Source organism: Mus musculus, chromosome 17 (genome assembly GCF_000001635.26).
Source record: "Mus musculus strain C57BL/6J chromosome 17, GRCm38.p6 C57BL/6J".
NCBI classification, from domain to species: Eukaryota; Metazoa; Chordata; class Mammalia; order Rodentia; family Muridae; genus Mus; species Mus musculus.
Window position 1 is genome coordinate 41,100,811 of NC_000083.6, and position 8,519 is coordinate 41,109,329.

The 8,519-nt window shown below is 40.7% G+C and overlaps 1 pseudogene; it reads left to right on the plus strand.

Moving 5' to 3' along the window:
- Ldha-ps3 (lactate dehydrogenase A, pseudogene 3) lies at positions 204 to 1,903 on the plus strand (annotated as a pseudogene).

The window sequence follows — 8,519 nt, forward strand, 5'->3', positions numbered from 1 at the left end:
TGTTAATAATTAAAGCATACTCTCAACTGGAGGGGGAGGGGGAGGAGGAGAGGGAGAGGGAGAGGGAGGAGACTTTTACCCAGCACTCCCTACTAGGTCAAGAACAGAGACAGATGAGATTCTCTGCATCTTGGGGTCTTGCAACTCAGGAAAGCCATCAGGCTTCCAGCCTCAGAGAAAGTGAAAACAGGCAGGCTTCCAGCCTCAAAAGATTCAAAGTCCAAGCCGCAACCCTCAAGGACCACCTGATTGTGAATCTTCTTAAGGAAGAACAGGTCCCCCAAAACAAGATTAAATTGTTGGGGTTGGTGCTGTTGTCATGGCTTGTGCTATCAGTATCTTAATGAAGGACTTAGTGGATGAGCTTGCCCTTGTTGATGTTCTTGGAAAACAAGCTAAAGGGAGAGATGATGTATCTCGAGCATGGACATCAGTGGGAGGAGAGGCCCTTTGTCCTATGAAGGCTCTATGGTCCAGTGTGGGGGAATGGCAGGGCCAGGAGTCAGGAGTGGGTGGGTTGGTGAGCAGGGGAGGGTGGAGGAAATGGAGGGGGTGTTTTTCGGAGGGCAAATGAGGAAAGAGGATAACATTTGAGATGGAAATAAAGAAAATATCCAATAAAAGCAAAAAACAAAACAAAACAAAACAACAACAACAAAAAACCATCAAAAATTGTCTCCAGCAAAGACTATTGTGTAACTGCAAACTCCAAGCTGGTCATTATCACACTGGTGGCCTGTCAGCATGAGGGAGAAAGCCGACTCAGTTTGGTCCACAGAAACGCGAACATCTTTAAGTTCATCATTGCTAACATTGTGAAGTACCATCCACACTGCAAGCTGCTTATTGTCTCAATTCCAGTGGATATCTTGACCTATATGGCTTGGAAAATCAGTGGCTTTCCCAAAATCCGAGTTATTGGAAGTGGTTGCAGTCTGGATTCAGCTCAGTTCTGTTACCTGATGGGAGAAAGGCTGGGGGTTCACGCGATGAGCTGTCACGGCTGGGTCCTGGGAGAACATGGCGACTCCAGTGTGCCTGTGTGGAGTGGTGTGAACGTTGCCGGCATCTCCCTGAAGTCTCTGAACCCAGAATTGGGCACTGATGCAGACAAGGAGCAGTGGAAGGAGGTTCACAAGCAGGAGGTGGACAGTTCCTACGAGGTGATCAAGCTGAAACTGGGCCATTGGCCTTTCTGTGGCAGACTTGTTCGAGAGCATAATGAAGAACCTTAGGCGGGTGCATCCCATTTCCACCATGATTAAGGGTCTCTATGGAATCAATGATGATGTCTTCCTCAGTGTCTCATGTATCCTGGGACAAAATGGAATCTCAGATGTTGTGAAGGTGACACTGACTCCTGAGGAAGAGGGTCGCTTGAAGAAGAGTGCAGATACACTCTGGGGAATCCAGAAAGAGTAGTTCTAGTCTTCCCAGTGTCCTAACACTTCACCGTGCAGGCTGCAGCAGGGTTTCTATGGAGACCACATACTTTTCATCTGAGTGGTGGTTAGTACAATTGTATTGAGATGGTCTGGGGGAAAAAAAAAGCCCTCCATTCCCACAGCTCTGCCCTGCTGCCAAGTGGTACTTGTGTAGTGGTAACCTGGTATTGTGATAGTCCCACTGTCTCCAAGACACATTGCCAACTGTGTTGCAGGCCTTGCTGCACAACATCACCAAACTTGCCTAGGCCAATGAGTTCCCAGTTAGTCATAACCTGGCTCCAGTGTGTAAGTCCATTATGCATATCTTGTTCTACAGGATATTTTATGTATTATATGTGTCTCTAGTATACATTGTACTATGTGAAATGTAAGATCTGCATACGGATGACGGAACCATCCACTCAAGTGTCATGCCAAGGAAAACACCAAATATACCTTGAACAGTGAAAAAAAAATAAGAGGCAGTTACACTTGTACATAACAGAAACAAGCAAGTAAAGAAAATATTTTGGAGATGAGCTTTATTATGGAACAGAAACTAGCCTTAATTTTACCACTTATTTATTTATTTATTTATTTATTTTTTCTATGACAATTTCATGCAGGTATATAATGTATTAGGGTCAGTGTAAGCCTCTATTACTCCTTCTTGGCTCCTATCATTGTGAAGGAATAACTTTTTGTTCCAAAATGTATCTCTCCTTTATCGTCTTTTTGTTTTGTTATCTTCACCTTTGCTTTTTAAATGACTTTCTGAGTTACTTAGGGTTGTTTGTGTGATCACGGATGGGATCTTATTTACTGGACAACAGGCAGCTCACTGTGCCTATGCTACTGAAGAAAATGACTCTCCCATCTCCAGCAACCGGTAACTATCAATAGCTCTTCAGGGAGTAGTGGTGCCTTATAACATCTTCTTCATTCATGTTGGGACTTTGATGGATCCAATCTTATGCAGTCCAAATGCAGACAATCCCGTTCCTGTGAATTCATGAATATACTGTTTGTATAATGTCTAGAAAACAGCACATATAACACCCCCATCCTCCAGCCCACAGTATTTCCACCTCCTCTTCTGTGATGTTCCCTGAACCTTTGAGGGAATTATGTAGATGTGCTTAATGCTGAGCATGTTGCTTAACAGCCTCTCACTTAAAAGGAAGATTCTCTTACTAAGACTGAGAGCAGCACTAATCTATGGGTATTAGCAGAAATATACAGAAAGCACTTTGACACCATGTCCATTTAGCAAGCCAACAGGAGTAGGTTCTCCACCGGGGCATGTGTCCTTACAAGCCATGAGCTTTTCTCCAAGGCAACCATATCAACTATGAGTTCCATCATGTGGATCAGGCTTCAATCCAGAATGATTGGTTACCCCCTTGGCAGTCATGCTATTGTACCAGTGGGCACATCTTGCAACAAGCTAGTGTCGTAGCTCGAAGGAAACACAGGAAAGACCATTTAATAAAACTTTTTTTCTCCCTGAGCAGCTTGCGTGGTACTTCCTAGAACCATAAAAGCTTGTCACTAGGTAGGAAATTTCTAAGTTGCAGCTTAATTTCTCTATGTTTATATAGAACATTTTAATAGGCAAGTTAACAATTTATAAATTCTCCTTTATATCCAAATATGAACTTATAGCCACTGTACTCATTTCGGTTCTTACTGGATAGGAAACTTTTTGAGGGCAGGTTAGATGCTACATAACTTGTTTCTGTAATACAGAACAATACAGTGTCTGTCACAAGCAGGAACTTTCTTAGCAAATACTTTATAAGTGAATAAAATGAGGCGGGAAATGGCAGAGCAACAGGACTCTAGACACACACTAAAAGGGGCTTCATTATCAATAAAGCACCATCTGTATCCTCTGGAGCCTTTTTCCTTTTAAGGCTAAGCCCACTACTTACTATTCAAAGCACTGTTAATGAAGCCAGCAGCAGCAGCGAGAATTATGGATGTATGCTTTATGAGGCTAGAATGAGAGCAATTTCCCCCTGTATTAACCATAATTTTCGAGTCTGTGCTAGCCATTTGGCACCTGTTCCTAATCTCTCCATAAGTCAGCTGAATCGCAGGGACTGACTAATGACCAAAGTTGTTTACATCTCTCCTGCAGGCTTACTTTTAGGGACATTCTAACGTCATGCTATCATTAAAAAACAAAAACAAACAAACAAACAAAAAAAAACACCAAAAACCAAAACCAAAAACAAAAAAAAAAAAACAAAAACAAAAAAAAAAACAAGAGAATACCTTTGATCAGCCTATTTCTCCTTATATCCAAGAGGAGTATTTGTCCCTAGGCATAATGACATCATCATGTCAGTCCCTCTGTCTGTCTGCATTCTAAGCCCTGTACATGACAGGCTTGTGTGATATCCTGTGGCATTCTGTACCTCTCATTTCCAGGGGGAAATTTAGTGTTGAGAATATTGAAAATCCTCCTTCAATAAAACTGGTTTTTGTCATTCATTTCTTTGTCATTTCTACAAATTGCTTTGGGAACAGCAAATAACTCCTTAATCAGAAGGCTATATCAGTAGGAAAGCTCATTTTTCAATGGCAGTTCAGTGTTCTTTTGCTATCTATTATTGGTCCCATAAGAGATGACCAGAATTATAAGTATAGTCTTTAGGTTCAGGTGAGGAATGACGTTCATTAGCAACTCACCCACTTTCTTGCGTGTTGCTTGGTTCAACTCTTGAACTACATAGTGCTGGCCTTCCAAACTACTTCAGTATGATGGTGAGATGGATCCAAGGATCCTAGAGCTTGCCATGCAATGGACACAGTCCCCAGAACGCACAGTCTAACTTGCACACCTATGCTTTGTCATCTTCACTCCAACCATCTCCCCCACACACTCTCTCTCTCTCTCTCTCTCTCTCTCTCTTTGTCTCTGTTTCTGTCTGTCTGTCTGTCTCTCTCTCTCTCTCACACACACACAAACACACATACCCTTTGAAATATACTATCTACTAGGAACAAAACAACTGCTTTAGGTAATAGCTGTTCAGTTTCTCATGCAGGGTCATTTAACTACTTATTCTAAAATCATTTATATTTTCAATTTTGATCTTTAAGAAAGCCATGAAGCTAAAAAAAATAACCTTGAAATGGAAAATAGAACACATCAAGTGATAACTAAAGGAAACACTGATTTGTACCCATGAAATGGCTTACTTGGTAAAGGTGCTTGTGACCAAGTGACAACTCAAGCAGATGTCTCAGTACTCACATGGTATAAAGGCAGAAATGACCTTTGGCCTCTGTAGATATGATATGGCATGTAATGATTCCCCCAAACAAACAAACAAACAAATAAAAATTAAAAACAGATTTTACTGCTTGTGATCATGCAATATAAATTGAATATTAAAAGCTGAGAAAGCTGAAGTGCAGATAGAACCTTGAACTCAGCTTATTTTTCTCAGCTCATGTCTCTATATAAAGAATGTACTTTCATGGGTTTCTTGAACAACTGCCTATTTATTGTTTTTCACCTGTTTTTGAAGTTTTTTGGCCATTTTATATTAAAAATTGTGTTCATTTATTTAATTTAATTGCCTATAAACCCTATAAAATAGGGTTTCATTATGACATATTTACACACACACACACACACACACACACAAATGATGTACTTTTGATTTATCATAAATACAGTGTATGCCTCATCATGCAGGACCTGGGTACCCTGAACAGAAGAGAGAGTTAAAGCTTTTTCTTTTTTCTTTATGAATCATGCCTGGTAAGCTTCGGTTAAATGTCAACCAATTAACATAGAACACTTTATTAAAGTCTGGCATGGAGGCACACTTAGAAGGAAGTCAGCATGTTCAGGATTTCAGGGTATCCTGGTGAGAGAGCTAGTTTGAGGACAGACTAAATTACTTGAGATATTTTATAGTTCATAAAAGCTGGATGATATGATCTGAAAAAGGTATTTCTCAATGTCTCTGATAGAATCAGGTATTGCATTTCAAGTTGTTGAATTCCATTAAAATTTCTTCCATTACCTAATCTGCTTTCAGGGTTTATTTTGTCAGAGGATCCAGTTGATGATCTCGTGAGTTCTGTGGGGATTGCTTCCCTGAAGAGTCTTGATCTGGGACAGGTAGACTGTGGGGAATTTTTTTCACTGCTTCACAAAGTCTTAGCTGTTTCTTGAATATTCTGTTCTTCATAGCTTAATTATGTGACAGAGCTCTCCAAAAGCATGCTCTTTCAGGCTAGCTCCTGGACTAGACTGGATCTGTTCTAACTCTGGGTGCTGATCAAACTTTGTAGCTTTTAAGCACCCTAAAGTCACATTTCCAGCAATTCCAGAACAATTTCCAGTCACATTCTCAGAACAGTCAAAGACCCAAGGTTTTCTAGTTAAAATAATTTTTTACAGCTGTAATTTTAGACCCTCTGATATACTGTTTATTGCTTTTAAAGATCCAAACTGGCCAGGCATGGTGGAGCATGCCTTTAATCCCAGCACTCAGGAGGCAGAGGCAGGCAGATTTCTGAGTTTGAGGCCAGCCTGGTCTACAAAGTGAGTTTCAGGACAGCCAGGGCTGTACAGAGAAACCCTGTCTTGAAAAACAAAAACAAAAACAAAACAAAGAAAAGATCCAAAGTAGCGATTTTTAAAAAAAACTGTACGTGACATTTTGGGCAGTTCGTGTTAGGTGTACAAGTCTCCAACAAACTACACCATCCACTTTGTAGTACAAAGTGTACAGATTTCCTTTCCTAAACCAACACCTAAATAAAGTCAGTCTTCATAATGTCCAATATAACTGTGTGTAGGTAATTAAGTCAATATAGTTTTACTAGATTGTTTAGACTGCAGAAGGTATGAATTCTGATATAATTGAAAGATTTATCCCTTTAAACAAAACTTAATTATGTATAATGATAATATTGAACTTAAGCTATAACTTAATCATAAGATATGTCTTTTAAATTAATTATTCCATTTGTTTACATCTGAAATGATATCCCACTTCCATGTTACCCATTCACAAACTCCTCATCCCACATCCACCCTCTCCTGCTCCTCTTTGCCTCTATGAAGGTGCTCCCCCACCCATCCACACTCTCCCGCCCCACTGCTCAAGCATCCCATATGCTGGAGCATCAAAGCCTCCACAGGACCAAGTGCCTTCCTTACCATTGATGTCAGACAAGGCCATCCTCAGCTACATATTTATCTGGTTGGTGGTCCCTGGGAGCACTGGGTGGTCTGCCCAGCCAACATCGCTCTTCCTATGGGGTTGCCAGACCCCTCTGCTCCTCCAGTTCTTCCAACAGCTCCCCCACAGGGGTCCATGAGCTCAGTCTGATGGTTGACCCCAAGCATCCACATCTGCAGAACCTTCCAAGGAACAGCCATACCAGGTTCCTGTCAGAAGGACCCCTTGGCAACAACAACAGTGTTGAGATTTCCTGTTTGCAAACAGGATGGATCCTCAGGTGGGGCAGTTCCGGGGTGGCTGTTCCTTCAGTCTCTGCTCCATTTTTTTGTCCCTGTCTTTCTTTTGGGCAGGAACATTCCTGGGTTAAAAACTGTGATGGGTGGGTGGCCCCATCCCTCGGCTGAGGTCCATGCCTATCTTCTGGAGGTGGTTTCTATAGGTTCTATCTCCCTTTCACTGCACATTTTGGCTAACATAATCCCAGTTGGGTCTTGGGAGCCTCTTTTTTCCTTGGCATCTGGAACCCTTCAGAGGCTATCCCCAGTTCCTTATCCCCCACTGCTACATATTTTTATTCAATTTCTTGACCTTCTGTACCTCTCTCCTATCCACTTTAGTACCTGATACTGACTCCTTATTTCCTCAACCTCCTCTCTTCCTTCCAGGTGCCCCCTCCTTCCACCTCCCCCTTCTTCATCATCCTGTTTCCCCCTCAATGCAGGACCCTGGTCTTCCTTCCTCCTAAGCTCCATATGGTTTGTGGGTTGTATTGTGAGCATTTTGTGCTTTTGGACTAGTACCCCTTTATCAGTGAGTACATACTATGTGTATTCTTCTAATGCCTGAGTTACCTCACTCAGAATGATATGTTCTAGCTCTATTCCATTTGCCTGTGAATTTCTTGAAGTCATTGTTTTTAATAGTTCGGTAGTACTCCATTGTGTAAATGTACCACATTTTCTGTACCCATTCCTCTGCTGAGGGACATCTAGGTTCTTTCCAGCTTCTGGTTATTATAAATAAGGTTGTTATAAACATAGTGGAACATGTGTTCTTCTTATATGTTGGAGTATATTTTGGGTATATGCCCAGGAGTAGTATAGCTGGCTCTTCAGGTAGAACTATTTCCATCTTTTTTTTTCAGGAACCATCATATGGATTTCCAAAATGATTTTACTAGCTTGCAGCCTTACCAGCAATGGAGGAGTGTTCTTCTTTATCCATCTCCTCACCAGCATCTGCTGTCACCTATATTTTTTTGATCTTAGCTCTTCTGATTCTTGTGAAGTAGAATCTCAAGGTCATTTTGATTTTCATTTCCCTGATGACTAAGGATGTTGAACATTTCTTTAGGCTCTTGTCAGCCATTTGAGATTCCTCATTTGAGAATTTGCTGTTTAGCTCTGTACCCTATTTTTAATAAGTTTCTTTGATTCTCTGGAATCTAACATCTTGAGTTCTTTGTATAATTTGGATATTAGCCCTCTACCAGATGAATTTTACAATTAACATTTGGAAGCATAGAATAATAGACATCATTTTCTCATTTATCTTTCTACCAATGTTCAGAGACTGCAATTGTTCTAAAAACTACTCTAGTTTCTGAGATTATTAAAATAACAAGATAAAATCCCTGACCTATAGTGAAAGATTTAAACATGGCAGGTAAGTATTGAAACCACAAATAAAAATAGACTAGAACAGGTACTCACATATATGTGTGTAGGAATATATATGAGCACATAGAGGTAACCAAACTTTCAGGGAGAATTTGAGGATATTTGACTTGGAAATATTCTGGAATATTCATGAATTAGGCATTCTTTGAACAGAGAGATGAAGGGATGTTTAGGATGAGGACATCACATGGAGGGTG